Below are 16,420 nucleotides of genomic sequence, written 5' to 3' on the forward strand. Positions count from 1 at the left end.
TGCGTGTTACAACGTTAAGAGACAGTAAGACATAACGACTGACAAAATCAAGCTAAGCAAGTGCTGCATGTCCACAGCTCCCTACCCATAGAACCCTATGGTATTTCACATTTGAAAAAATATGCATTAAAGCCATTGAAAGCCACTGACAAAGGCCCTGAGCACAACCTCTCAGTTTGGAGGGCTTGGCTCAAGGCCAGGTTGGGCACACTGCGATTGTTCAGCCCTGATTCAGGGAGCCTGGGGTAAACTTCAGCTTGGGAAGCTATGTGTGAGCCTGGTCTTCACACACTACTGCACATTTTACTCTTAAAGCAACTTTAGGCTGTACTTCAATAATATATGATTGGTTCTTACCATAAAAAATATGACTAGCTTTTAAGAATTTCTCTGTCAGATTTTCTTGTCTGGAAAAATCTGTAGTGACATTGCCCGAAATGGGGAGGTTGCTTGGGTTTGGACAGATACGGAAATCTGAATTGATAGACTCCAGCATTTACTCTGGACACAACCAAAGGAGGCAATGCAGAATGATTTTGCAGGTACTACAGGTTCTGGGGAACCAGAAGGGTGAATATCTTGCTATTCTACTACAACTCTGTCATCTCAATGTAATCATTGACCTTAATAAAGCCTGCAGGAGTCAAGCAGGAGGAGTGAGAGATTCTTCACATGCATCAGTGAACTGATGAGGTGAATAAACCAAAGATTTAGAGATACTTGTGGATTAAAGAAGAAATAATGGTCTTAAGTTACAGCAAGAATGCTGAGAATAACTATATGGGGTAAAGAGAGCAAAGCAGTGGCTAGGGGACAGCCAAGGATGTTGTGGAACTTCCATCACTAGAAGTACTTAGGGCTAGACTACATTGGGGTGTAGCTGGATGTGCCTTGCTCAGGAGAGTGAACTGGACAATATTCTTTCCAGCTGCTGACTATGATCAACAACAAGAATACAAAATCATGGTAGGTGGGTTTTTTGGTGGACTTTTGTTGTTGGTTTGTTTGGGGTTTTTTGTTGTTTGGTTGTATTTATTATTTTTTTTAATACATATGGCTTTTTGAACTTGAAATATCATCAGAAGAATATTTCTTTGATTTCATATCCATTCTTCAGCTGGTCCTGATCAGGTGATCCTTGAGGTCGCTCCCAATCTGACATTCTATGATTCTGTGATCTCAGCCTCCAGGCACTATTTAATGAGAAAAACTGGTAAAATAATAACTCATAGTGTACTCATAAACACAGTTGATAGCAACACATAAAGATTTTGTACACAGTTGGTATTGAATATTTTTTAATTTTCTAAAGAAAGTTCTGTATTTGATATTCCCTTAAAAGCTGCAGCTACTAAATTCTTAGGACTGGGTAAGAAGGTCACCTTTGTACATAGAAAGTACATTTCTGTCTCTTGTGGTTACAGGGAAAAAAGCAGAAAAACATGACCTATGGCAATCCTAGAGATTTACAAGCTACTATTGGTATTTGTAAGCAGTTTTTTGGAACAAGAATCCTCCTGATATTAAGGCTCTTTTCCTTATTTTCAGAGATCTGAGTCACAGCTTTCACTCACGGCACTGACAATACTATGTAAACCTTCAGACAAGATGAAGGGTAGATCTCTCGAACTAAAAATATAGGCCAAATGTTCCACTAGAACTTAAATTCAGTAAAATCTGACCTGAACTTCTTGCATTTTCTTTTATCTGTAAAGTAGACTTTTGTAAATGATTAAAATAATTGACATTGCTTCCTCAAAGGTCAGTGCTCACTGCTGATATATTCCACTGAGAGCTCTCTTGGTATACAGGCCACAGATGACATGCCAGGACTTGGTTTTACTTCTCCATTCCAGAAGTGAACTTTCTGTATCAATGCTACCCAGATCTACAGGTACATAAAATACATAAAATTACCCTGGGAGAAGAACACTTGGAAAAGAAGTAGGTAAGGTAATCTTGCAATTAAAACTGGCATTTGAAAGAGTTGATTATTTGGAACATGTAAGTTATTCTTTCTTTGCTTCATGACTATCTGTGATGATGCCTCTCTACACTTCTTTGCTCTGGCCTGACTCAGGAAGTCTCCAAAGTAAATAATATTACTATTCCATCATTAGAAAATTATAGCAATGTTTTCAGCTGACGTTCCTGTGCTTTGATCGATGGAGAGACTCCTAATTGCGGTGTTTCAGGGGCCCACTTACAATGCTGTGATGAACATCTACAATACTTTAAGGCAGACAAGATTACACAGAAGTATCTCATGTTTTCTAAATGCATTGTCCAAACATAAGGGAATACTCATAGTGAAGTGACTCACACCTGCTGGTAAGACACATTTTTCAGTGAATTGTTTTCAGAACCTTGTTGTTTGCAGTCATATTTGGCATCAAAACAGCCTGATTTTTTGTGTGGTTTCATGTAATTCAAAAGGTTACATTATAACACTTATAACACATTCCAATTGATTTATTAAACCAAAAATCTAGATGATACCACATGAACTTAATGGAAAGGATTTAGTATGTTGTTAAGAATCGAATTTCTTAATAGTAAGCATTGCAGGATAACCAGTCATTACAAATGGACTAAACTTAACTGCTGAACTTGACCTTGTATGGGGAACTTTCCCCCATATCGGAGGAAATCTAGATATGTACCTGACTTGAGTAATCAATGAGTAAAATTCACTCCACTAACCCTCATCAGTTTCATTCTTGTTTTGTTCATCTCTACTTACGGCATTGCAAAATGTCTTAAGGCCACCTTGATGGGCAGCGAAGGGCTTTTGATGAGAAAACCTGTGGGACAAGTGGAAAATCATATTTTCAGTATGTTTGTCAGGTCTTACATGTGACTCCACATTTTTTATTTGGTAAATAGGATTCTTAAGCCATTGTGGTCTCTGATAAATTCCTCCTTGCCTCTATACTGCATGCAGTTATAAGAATACAAGCCTAGAAAACCACGTTAAATAACCTTATATATCATCACTCTTTGTCCCAGCACCAGCACCCTCACCTCAAAGACCATTTTTTTTGTTACTAGAAATGCTCTTTCTACCAGAAAGGCTAAGTTGCTCTTCCCCCACAGTATGAGTTTACAGAAAAGGTAAACAACATTGAAAAAATCTTTGTGTGAGAGGATTAAATAAGTGTCTGCTGAAATAATTATTTGTTGAAGCTGAGAAAGAAGGTTGGCTCTTTGAAATCAGTGAAGGAGCTGGAACAAACTGGAGAATGTACAGATGCCAACTTGAGCTCTCATAGCTGGATTTTAGCCAAGGAAACATTTGCATTCTCTTCATCTGCCTTTTACTTGCAACTTCTTCTGAAGAATTTTCCTTTTCTGTCTGAAAAACCTTGAGTTGTTGTAGGAATGAAATGGATGTCATGGCCTCTCAACTCTGAGGGTCAGAGCATTTCAGATGTGGCTGAGATGATCCATACACATTAAGCAAAAAATTCCAGCCGCAGTGATCTCAGGTAAAGTCTTATGAATATAGACGTAGCTGATGCTGAGTTGAGCAGCTTAGGTCTCACTACAAGGAAAGGGAAGTTCTGGCCCTCTTCAAATCAGTTCACCTCTCCCTTTAGGCCAGGCTTCTTTCTGCAGAGCATTAGCTGGTGTATTCTTGGTACTGTACATTCAGGGCTGCAAAGTGGCATCAATAGAACAATTTGTAAAAGCTGTGCTGTATCACAAGACAGGGCTGTGGGCTGTGTTGCTGTAAGTAATCCCTGAGCCAGATCTGTGTGAGCTGACATGTCTGGGTGGTGCCATGGGCATTGCCAGTCTGTGGCAAAGGCCTTGCCTGGCCTTCAGAAGCAATTCAGTGTTCTCCCAGAGTACATTAGCTCTGCTGTATAACATAGCTAATTGTTAATGTTGCATAGTACTAATGCAACAGAATTCCTGCTCTTTTTTTTTGGTACTTATACAGAGCTTGAGTGTAGAATGTAAATTTTTTTTTGGTACTTATACAGAGCTTGAGTGTAGAATGTAAATTCCTAGATTTTCCTTTGTGGGTGGGATAACTGTTAATACCTTTTCTGAGATTTGTTGCATCATTAAAAGTAATGAGGTATATGTCATGTACCTTCAAAAGGACGAAGAATCATTGAATAAGACACAGTCCTTAGATTTGAGATTAAAACCAGATCTTGAGTAGGTGGAAGAGGAACAACCATTCCTCAGATCTCACTCTGACACAGGCTGATCCTGTAATGTACTTCCTCAATGTGAGAGCTCACAAGTACTTGTAGGTCCTGCAGCTCTGATGTAATAGTTACTTTACAGTTTTATCCTTTACATGTTCTTACGCCTGACTAAATTAGTGTGCCGAAGAGAATTAAAAAAACCAACAAAAACAAACACACTTATAAGACCTGTGATAATTTCATGAGATAAAGCAGCACTGACGTTAGTTTTAGAACATAAGATTGTTAAACATGGATATTTTTTACAACATTTTGGTGAATTAATTTCACTAAGTAGGCTTAAAGAGAATTAATAATAAAGTTCAGAAATGTATCTTTAATGATAGTATTAGAAAGAGATCCTAAAGATTTACTTGGTTACAAGATTATATGAGTTATCAGGTGATTGCTTTATAAACTTCATTGGAACAGTGGCTTAGTTTGAAAAAACTCATCACACAGGTGTTCTCACATCATATTATTAAAAATTACATTTTGAATAGTGTTTTGAATAGTGGTGTAATGTCTTCTTTAAAATTATTTTCCTTTGATAGATGCCTTGGAAATACCAACTTCAGTAAAAAGACCTGAAGCATAAATTATTGGTCTTTAAACTCTGAATCTAGGGATCTTTCTTAAATACATTATACATTAATACTAGACTGATTTTTAAATACTTACCTATTTTTCATGTCTTATTTATGCCTGTTTACTTTTTGAGAGTTTTTAAAAGGCTTATTGAATCTTTTGTGGTTCGTTATTACTTTCACAGGAAATTATTGTAAATATTGAGTACAGAGATCTAGCTAGGTCATGCAGAGAGAACATCAGAAAGGTGAAAGCACAGCTAGAACTCAACCTGGCCACTGCTGTGAGGGATAACAAAAAAGGTTTTTATAAATACATTAACAACAAAAAGATAGTCAAGGAGAATGTCCACCCTTTATTTATGTGTGGGGAACATTGCTATCAAGGGTGAGGAAAAGGCTGAGGTACTGAATGCCGCCTTTGCCTCAGTCTTTAATAGTCAGACTCATTATCCTCGGGATACTCAACGTCCTGATAGGAATGGAGAGCAACAGCAACTCTTCATAATCCAGAAGGAAGCAGTTAATGACCTGATACGCCACCTGGACACTCACAAGTCTATGGGGACAGATGGGGTTCACCCGAGAGTGCTGAGGGAGCTGGTAGAGGAGCTTTTGAAGCTGCTCTCCATCACCTATCAGCAGTCCTGGTTAACATGGGAGATGCTAGACAATTGGAGGCTTGCCAATGTGATGCCCATCTACAAAAAGGACTGAAAGGAGGATCTGGGGAACTACAGGCCTGTCAGCCTGCCCTCAGTACCAGGGAAGATCACGGAGCGTTTCATCTTGGATGTGTTCATGGGCAAGTGCAGGATAATTGTGACATCAAGCCCAGCCACCATGGATTCATGAAAGGCAGGTCATGCTTGACCAACATGATCTCCTTCTATGACCAGGTGACCCACCTATTGGATGAGGGGAAGGCTGTGGACATTGTCTGCCTCAACTTCAGTAAGGTGTTTGAAACCATCTCCCACAGCATTCTCCTGGAGAAACTAGTGGCCCATGGCTTAGACAGATGGACTCTTTGGTGGATGGCTGGGCCCAAAGAGATGTGATAGATGGAGTTAAATCCAGCTGGCAGACAGTCACAAGCGGTGCTCCCCATGGCTTGGACAGTTCTATTTAATATTTTTATCAATTATTTGAATGAGGGGATCAAATGCACCTTCAGCAAGTCTGCAATTGAGTGGGAGTGTTCATCTGTTTGAGGGTAGGAAGGCACTGCAGAGATATCTGGACAGGTTTGATCAGCAGGCTGAGGTCAATGGGATGAGGTTTAACAAGACCAAGTGCTGGATCCTGTACCTGGGTCGCAATAGCCCCAAGGAATTCTACAGGCTTGGGGAAGAGTGGCTGAAAAGCAGCTGGACGGAAAAGAATCTGGGAATACTGATGGATGGCTGGCTGAACATGAGCCAGCAGTGTGCCCAGGTGGCCAAGAAGGCCAAAGGCTTGCATCAAAAACAGCATGGATGTAACCAGCAGGAATCCCTGTATTTGGCCCTGGTGAGGCTACAGCTTGAGTACTGTATTCAATTTTGGGCACTGCAGTATAAGAAAGACATTGAGAACTTGCAATGTGTCCAGAGAAGAGCAACAAGGCTGGTGAAAGAGCAACGAGGACTGGAGGATAACAAATGTCACTCCAGTCTACAAGAAGGGCAAGAAGGAAGACCTGGGTAACTATAGACTGGTCAGCCTCACCTCCATTCGGGAAAGGTGATGGAACAACTTGTCCTTGGCACTATCTCTAGGCATATCAAGGACATGGGGGTCATCAAGAGCAGTCAACATGGTTTTACCAAGGGTAAGTCATGTTTGACTAACCTCATAGCCTTCTATGAGGAAGTCACTAGGTGGATAGATGATGGTAGAGCAGTAGATGTGGTTTATCTTGATTTCAGTAAAGCATTTGACACCATCTCCCACAGCATCCTTGTAGATAAGTTGATCAAGTATGGGTTTGGTGATCAGGTAGTGAGGTGGATCACTCATAAACACAGTTGATAGCAACACATAAAGATTTTGTACACAGTTGGTATTGAATATTTTTTAATTTTCTAAAGAAAGTTCTGTATTTGATATTCCCTTAAAAGCTGCAGCTACTAAATTCTTAGGACTGGGTAAGAAGGTCACCTTTGTACATAGAAAGTACATTTCTGTCTCTTGTGGTTACAGGGAAAAAAGCAGAAAAACATGACCTATGGCAAACCTAGAGATTTACAAGCTGCTATTGGTATTTGTAAGCAGTTTTTTGGAACAAGAATCCTCCTGATATTAAGGCTCTTTTCCTTATTTTCAGAGATCTGAGTCACAGCTTTCACTCACGGCACTGACAATACTATGTAAACCTTCAGACAAGATGAAGGGTAGATCTCTCGAACTAAAAATATAGGCCAAATGTTCCACTAGAACTTAAATTCAGTAAAATCTGACCTGAACTTCTTGCATTTTCTTTTATCTGTAAAGTAGACTTTTGTAAATGATTAAAATAATTGACATTGCTTCCTCAAAGGTCAGTGCTCACTGCTGATATATTCCACTGAGAGCTCTCTTGGTATACAGGCCACAGATGACATGCCAGGACTTGGTTTTACTTCTCCATTCCAGAAGTGAACTTTCTGTATCAATGCTACCCAGATCTACAGGTACATAAAATACATAAAATTACCCTGGGAGAAGAACACTTGGAAAAGAAGTAGGTAAGGTAATCTTGCAATTAAAACTGGCATTTGAAAGAGTTGATTATTTGGAACATGTAAGTTATTCTTTCTTTGCTTCATGACTATCTGTGATGATGCCTCTCTACACTTCTTTGCTCTGGCCTGACTCAGGAAGTCTCCAAAGTAAATAATATTACTATTCCATCATTAGAAAATTATAGCAATGTTTTCAGCTGACGTTCCTGTGCTTTGATCGATGGAGAGACTCCTAATTGCGGTGTTTCAGGGGCCCACTTACAATGCTGTGATGAACATCTACAATACTTTAAGGCAGACAAGATTACACAGAAGTATCTCATGTTTTCTAAATGCATTGTCCAAACATAAGGGAATACTCATAGTGAAGTGACTCACACCTGCTGGTAAGACACATTTTTCAGTGAATTGTTTTCAGAACCTTGTTGTTTGCAGTCATATTTGGCATCAAAACAGCCTGATTTTTTGTGTGGTTTCATGTAATTCAAAAGGTTACATTATAACACTTATAACACATTCCAATTGATTTATTAAACCAAAAATCTAGATGATACCACATGAACTTAATGGAAAGGATTTAGTATGTTGTTAAGAATCGAATTTCTTAATAGTAAGCATTGCAGGATAACCAGTCATTACAAATGGACTAAACTTAACTGCTGAACTTGACCTTGTATGGGGAACTTTCCCCCATATCGGAGGAAATCTAGATATGTACCTGACTTGAGTAATCAATGAGTAAAATTCACTCCACTAACCCTCATCAGTTTCATTCTTGTTTTGTTCATCTCTACTTACGGCATTGCAAAATGTCTTAAGGCCACCTTGATGGGCAGCGAAGGGCTTTTGATGAGAAAACCTGTGGGACAAGTGGAAAATCATATTTTCAGTATGTTTGTCAGGTCTTACATGTGACTCCACATTTTTTATTTGGTAAATAGGATTCTTAAGCCATTGTGGTCTCTGATAAATTCCTCCTTGCCTCTATACTGCATGCAGTTATAAGAATACAAGCCTAGAAAACCACGTTAAATAACCTTATATATCATCACTCTTTGTCCCAGCACCAGCACCCTCACCTCAAAGACCATTTTTTTTGTTACTAGAAATGCTCTTTCTACCAGAAAGGCTAAGTTGCTCTTCCCCCACAGTATGAGTTTACAGAAAAGGTAAACAACATTGAAAAAATCTTTGTGTGAGAGGATTAAATAAGTGTCTGCTGAAATAATTATTTGTTGAAGCTGAGAAAGAAGGTTGGCTCTTTGAAATCAGTGAAGGAGCTGGAACAAACTGGAGAATGTACAGATGCCAACTTGAGCTCTCATAGCTGGATTTTAGCCAAGGAAACATTTGCATTCTCTTCATCTGCCTTTTACTTGCAACTTCTTCTGAAGAATTTTCCTTTTCTGTCTGAAAAACCTTGAGTTGTTGTAGGAATGAAATGGATGTCATGGCCTCTCAACTCTGAGGGTCAGAGCATTTCAGATGTGGCTGAGATGATCCATACACATTAAGCAAAAAATTCCAGCCGCAGTGATCTCAGGTAAAGTCTTATGAATATAGACGTAGCTGATGCTGAGTTGAGCAGCTTAGGTCTCACTACAAGGAAAGGGAAGTTCTGGCCCTCTTCAAATCAGTTCACCTCTCCCTTTAGGCCAGGCTTCTTTCTGCAGAGCATTAGCTGGTGTATTCTTGGTACTGTACATTCAGGGCTGCAAAGTGGCATCAATAGAACAATTTGTAAAAGCTGTGCTGTATCACAAGACAGGGCTGTGGGCTGTGTTGCTGTAAGTAATCCCTGAGCCAGATCTGTGTGAGCTGACATGTCTGGGTGGTGCCATGGGCATTGCCAGTCTGTGGCAAAGGCCTTGCCTGGCCTTCAGAAGCAATTCAGTGTTCTCCCAGAGTACATTAGCTCTGCTGTATAACATAGCTAATTGTTAATGTTGCATAGTACTAATGCAACAGAATTCCTGCTCTTTTTTTTTGGTACTTATACAGAGCTTGAGTGTAGAATGTAAATTTTTTTTTGGTACTTATACAGAGCTTGAGTGTAGAATGTAAATTTTTTTTTGGTACTTATACAGAGCTTGAGTGTAGAATGTAAATTTTTTTTTGGTACTTATACAGAGCTTGAGTGTAGAATGTAAATTTTTTTTTGGTACTTATACAGAGCTTGAGTGTAGAATGTAAATTCCTAGATTTTCCTTTGTGGGTGGGATAACTGTTAATACCTTTTCTGAGATTTGTTGCATCATTAAAAGTAATGAGGTATATGTCATGTACCTTCAAAAGGACGAAGAATCATTGAATAAGACACAGTCCTTAGATTTGAGATTAAAACCAGATCTTGAGTAGGTGGAAGAGGAACAACCATTCCTCAGATCTCACTCTGACACAGGCTGATCCTGTAATGTACTTCCTCAATGTGAGAGCTCACAAGTACTTGTAGGTCCTGCAGCTCTGATGTAATAGTTACTTTACAGTTTTATCCTTTACATGTTCTTACGCCTGACTAAATTAGTGTGCCGAAGAGAATTAAAAAAACCAACAAAAACAAACACACTTATAAGACCTGTGATAATTTCATGAGATAAAGCAGCACTGACGTTAGTTTTAGAACATAAGATTGTTAAACATGGATATTTTTTACAACATTTTGGTGAATTAATTTCACTAAGTAGGCTTAAAGAGAATTAATAATAAAGTTCAGAAATGTATCTTTAATGATAGTATTAGAAAGAGATCCTAAAGATTTACTTGGTTACAAGATTATATGAGTTATCAGGTGATTGCTTTATAAACTTCATTGGAACAGTGGCTTAGTTTGAAAAAACTCATCACACAGGTGTTCTCACATCATATTATTAAAAATTACATTTTGAATAGTGTTTTGAATAGTGGTGTAATGTCTTCTTTAAAATTATTTTCCTTTGATAGATGCCTTGGAAATACCAACTTCAGTAAAAAGACCTGAAGCATAAATTATTGGTCTTTAAACTCTGAATCTAGGGATCTTTCTTAAATACATTATACATTAATACTAGACTGATTTTTAAATACTTACCTATTTTTCATGTCTTATTTATGCCTGTTTACTTTTTGAGAGTTTTTAAAAGGCTTATTGAATCTTTTGTGGTTCGTTATTACTTTCACAGGAAATTATTGTAAATATTGAGTACAGAGATCTAGCTAGGTCATGCAGAGAGAACATCAGAAAGGTGAAAGCACAGCTAGAACTCAACCTGGCCACTGCTGTGAGGGATAACAAAAAAGGTTTTTATAAATACATTAACAACAAAAAGATAGTCAAGGAGAATGTCCACCCTTTATTTATGTGTGGGGAACATTGCTATCAAGGGTGAGGAAAAGGCTGAGGTACTGAATGCCGCCTTTGCCTCAGTCTTTAATAGTCAGACTCATTATCCTCGGGATACTCAACGTCCTGATAGGAATGGAGAGCAACAGCAACTCTTCATAATCCAGAAGGAAGCAGTTAATGACCTGATACGCCACCTGGACACTCACAAGTCTATGGGGACAGATGGGGTTCACCCGAGAGTGCTGAGGGAGCTGGTAGAGGAGCTTTTGAAGCTGCTCTCCATCACCTATCAGCAGTCCTGGTTAACATGGGAGATGCTAGACAATTGGAGGCTTGCCAATGTGATGCCCATCTACAAAAAGGACTGAAAGGAGGATCTGGGGAACTACAGGCCTGTCAGCCTGCCCTCAGTACCAGGGAAGATCACGGAGCGGTTCATCTTGGATGTGTTCATGGGCAAGTGCAGGATAATTGTGACATCAAGCCCAGCCACCATGGATTCATGAAAGGCAGGTCATGCTTGACCAACATGATCTCCTTCTATGACCAGGTGACCCACCTATTGGATGAGGGGAAGGCTGTGGACATTGTCTGCCTCAACTTCAGTAAGGTGTTTGAAACCATCTCCCACAGCATTCTCCTGGAGAAACTAGTGGCCCATGGCTTAGACAGATGGACTCTTTGGTGGATGGCTGGGCCCAAAGAGATGTGATAGATGGAGTTAAATCCAGCTGGCAGACAGTCACAAGCGGTGCTCCCCATGGCTTGGACAGTTCTATTTAATATTTTTATCAATTATTTGAATGAGGGGATCAAATGCACCTTCAGCAAGTCTGCAATTGAGTGGGAGTGTTCATCTGTTTGAGGGTAGGAAGGCACTGCAGAGATATCTGGACAGGTTTGATCAGCAGGCTGAGGTCAATGGGATGAGGTTTAACAAGACCAAGTGCTGGATCCTGCACCTGGGTCGCAATAGCCCCAAGGAATTCTACAGGCTTGGGGAAGAGTGGCTGAAAAGCAGCTGGACGGAAAAGAATCTGGGAATACTGATGGATGGCTGGCTGAACATGAGCCAGCAGTGTGCCCAGGTGGCCAAGAAGGCCAAAGGCTTGCATCAAAAACATAGAGAAGTGATCCTGTCCCTGTATTTGGCCCTGGTGAGGCTACAGCTTGAGTACTGTATTCAATTTTGGGCACTGCAGTATAAGAAAGACATTGAGAACTTGCAATGTGTCCAGAGAAGAGCAACAAGGCTGGTGAAAGAGCAACGAGGACTGGAGGATAACAAATGTCACTCCAGTCTACAAGAAGGGCAAGAAGGAAGACCTGGGTAACTATAGACTGGTCAGCCTCACCTCCATTCGGGAAAGGTGATGGAACAACTTGTCCTTGGCACTATCTCTAGGCATATCAAGGACATGGGGGTCATCAAGAGCAGTCAACATGGTTTTACCAAGGGTAAGTCATGTTTGACTAACCTCATAGCCTTCTATGAGGAAGTCACTAGGTGGATAGATGATGGTAGAGCAGTAGATGTGGTTTATCTTGATTTCAGTAAAGCATTTGACACCATCTCCCACAGCATCCTTGTAGATAAGTTGATCAAGTATGGGTTTGGTGATCAGGAAGTGAGATGGATCAAGAACTGCTTGAAAGGAAGGAGTCAGAGAGTTGTAGTCAATGGGGCAGAATCTGGTTGGAGGTGTGTGACTAGTGGAGTCCCTCAGGGGTCGGTACTGGGACCGGTGTTGTTCAACATCTTCATCAACGACCTGGATGAGGGTATAGAATGTACCCTCAGCAAGTTTGCTGATGACACTAAGCTGGGAGGAGTGGCTGACACACCAGAAGGCTGTGCTGCCATTCAGAGAGACTTAGATAGGTTGGAGAGTTGGGCGGGGAGAAACATGATGAAATTCAACAAGGGGAAGTGCAGAGTTTTACATTTGGGGAAGAACAACACCATGTCCCAGTACAGGTTGGGGGCTGAACTGCTGGAGAGTAGTGTAGGTGAAAGAGACCTGGGGGTCCTGGTAGACAGGAGGATGACCATGAGCCAGCAATGTGCCCTTGTGGCCAAGAAGGCCAATGGCATCCTGGGGTGCATTAGAAAGGGTGTGGTTAGTAGGTCAAGAGAGGTTCTCCTCCCCCTCTATTCTGCCTTGGTGAGGCTGCATCTGGAGTATTGTGTCCAGTTCTGGGCCCCTCAGTTCAAGAAGGACAGGGAACTGCTTGAAAGAGTCCAGTGCAGAGCTACTAAAATGATTAAAGGAGTGGAATTTTTTACTGTGAGAGTGACAGAGCACTGGAACAGGCCGCCCAGAGAGGTTGTGGAGTCTCCTTCACTGGAGACATTCAAAACCCACCTGGATGTGTTCCTGTGTGGTGTGCTCTAAGTGACCCTGCTCTGGCAGGGGGGTTGGACTAGAAGATCTTTCGAGGTCCCTTCCAACCCCTAGGATTCTATGATTCTATGATAATGGGTTCAAACTGGAGCATAGGAGATTCCATGTACATAACAGAAAAATCTTCTTTCCTGTGAGAGTGACAGAGCCCTGTAACAGGCTGCCCAGAGAGGGTGTGAAGTTTCCTTTGCTGAAGACATTCAAACCCCGCCTGGACACGTTCCTGTGTGATGTGCTCTGGGTGATCCTGCTCTGGCAGGGGGGTTAGACTAGATGATCTTTCGAGGTCCCTTCCAACCCCTAGGATTCTATGATTCTATGAAAGGTTTGGAGGGCGTGTCATATGAGGAGAGGCTGAGGAAACTGGCCTGAAGAGAAAGCTCAGGGGAGATCTTGTTGTTCTCTACAACTACCTGAAGGGAGGTTGTAGAGAAGCCAGTGTTGATCTCTTTTCCCAAGTAACTAGCAATAGGATGAGAGAAAATAGGTTTAAGTGGTGCCAGGGGAAGTTTAGGTTGGATATTAGGAAAAAAATTCATTACTGAAAGACTATTGAGGCATTGGAATGGGCTGCCCAGGGTGGTGATGGAGTTGCCAGTCCCTGGAGGTGTTCAAGGAGTGTTTAGATGTAGTATTTCAGGATACAGTTTAGTGGTTATATAGTTTAGTGGTTATAGTAGTTGGATTACGTTTAGACTCAGTGATCTTGAAGGTCTCTTGCAACCTTAATCGTTCTATGATTTGAGTAAGTGTAGCAACAACTGTGTGACATATTATACCAATTGTAACTTCAAGGTATGCTACATCTTAAACCCATCTAGTTTTTTTTTCCAGTAAAAGTACTTCTCTCCCTTCCCTGCCTGCCCTCCTCCCCCCTCTTTTTTAAAAAGTTATTTATTTATTTATTTAATCAGGGCTGTACCCTTGACACAATCTATCCCCATCTTTGTCTCATTTGTTTTCCCTCCCTAATCCTCCTCAGAACCCAACACGTTCTGTCTGCACATTTCAGCCTTGGAAATTATTTAATTTTAAAGTAAGATTATGTTCCTTGTCAAAAAGTCCCCATCTTTTCTTGCTCCTTCAAAGACAGTTTTATTTTTTAAAAAAAGCTCCCTTAGTGCCAAAAATGAAAATCCTTGTGAGTAACTTCTCTCCCAGAAGAATTGCAGAGAAAATCACATGAACACTGGAAAAAAAGATTGTCACGTCTCCCTCCTGAATTCCCCTCCTCTGCACAATCCTGTGGCTTGCAGCATGTCTGACATCCTGCTGACGTTTGTACGGGCACACAGGACTCAGTGTATGTAAGGAGTTAACTTCCCTTCTCTTGGGTCAACATGATAAGAATAGATATGAATGATAATACAAAAAATACTGGATGCCAGGACTGGAAGATAATGTGATTCCAAGGGATGTGTTTTTTTTTTGCTTTGTTATCTTTATATAACTCTATACATAGCATAAGATACTTGCAATCTACACCCAGTATTTTTCAGGGCTCGCAATGCATTATTTGTGTATTGGTTGTTCTTTCTGTCACGAGACCTGTGGACAGACAGCAGTATGGGAAGCATTGAAGAAGAGGTAGTAGATGGGTATAGCTTTTGGTTTTGTTGGCTCATGTGAGTGTTTGTTTTTGTAAATGAAGTCAGAGATCTTGCATCTGCCAACCATGAGTTAAGGAGACTGCTTTTTTTCTGAAATCTTTCTGATCACATGAGAGAGGAATCCAGATGGCAATTCGTAGTGCCATAATTTGATTCTCATTACTTAGATATCTGTTTCCATTACAAATCCCTTGGAATCATAGATAGTGCAATTAGTCTATTTGAATCTTCCTCATCTACACAGTACAAGATGTCCTTCTGCTAATGAATTCGCATTTTATTTACCAAATGTGGGAACATACCTGAATTACAAATAAGCATGTTTATTCAGAAAGGAGTGCTTGTATTCAGCCGGCTGTCTATTTACATATACATACAGGAAGACACAGACTTTCATTCATTTTACTATCTCTTGCTCCTTGCATTCCTGTAACAGGCAGTTACAAATTTAAAATATTGGAGTTGTTTGTTCCTTTCTTAAGCAAATCTTAACTGACAATTATAGCAATCAGATATAGGAAGAACTGCCTTCTTTTTTCAGCCTCTCTTGATTTCTTTACTGTTTCAGGAGTCTGTTTTATCTTGAAAGTGCCAGATTTTCTGAAGATACTCTTGGGGATGTAGGAAGTTCTTGACTATTAAAACCTGAGATAAAAAATTTAAGCTTGGATGAGCTTGTTTTTTAAGGCTACCATTTAAAATTATGTGTTTTTTTTTTTATAATCCTACAGAATGGCAGATTAGGGCAGGCTGAAAATAGAGCAAACAGCAAATGATTCTTTCATTTTCTATCACTTACACCTTGATAAACAAAATTGGAGTGCTTTATAACCTTCTCTGTCCTGATTGAAGCTGAGGACTCCTCAGCGAGGCTTAGGTGTATGAACAACTATAGGCACATATAGCAAGATACATATGTGCATGAGAAACTTGTATGGAATTAGGGCAGGCTGAAAATAGAGCAAACAGCAAATGATTCTTTCATTTTCTATCACTTACACCTTGATAAACAAAATTGGAGTGCTTTATAACCTTCTCTGTCCTGATTGAAGCTGAGGACTCCTCAGCGAGGCTTAGGTGTATGAACAACTATAGGCACATATAGCAAGATACATATGTGCATGAGAAACTTGTATGGAAGAACTGTGGAAAATTCACACTTAAAGAGTCTGCCTGTGGAGACATATTCCCATTAGAAATTCCCTGGTCACAAACTAGGCTAGCTGCTCTTTCTTGTAGTGGCAGTGATGGGTAACAATCTTGTGATCAGAGCATCTATCTGGAAGAAGGGAAATAGGACCAATACCCTCCTTGTCAGAAGGAGATCAAAATCACATATTCTGTTTTTGTGAGGTACATCCTAAACATGTAATGGGAGAAATGCTCTCTCTTGCTCATTGTAGCTGGTCACTAGGAAGAAAAATCATGAAGGAGAACAGATGAGGAGTTTCTCTCCCTAGGCCAGTGGAAGGCAGAAGGAAGTTTTTTGGTTTCTGCCCTGTCTCTTGTTTATAAGTTATAGTGAGTGGTAGGATAATTTAAAGAGTTCATATTTGTAGGATGACCTGATAGACACTGTTGGATGAACA

Source organism: Chaetura pelagica, unplaced genomic scaffold, assembly GCF_000747805.2.
Source record: "Chaetura pelagica isolate M959 unplaced genomic scaffold, ChaPel_1.0 scaffold67, whole genome shotgun sequence".
NCBI classification, from domain to species: domain Eukaryota; kingdom Metazoa; phylum Chordata; class Aves; order Apodiformes; family Apodidae; genus Chaetura; species Chaetura pelagica.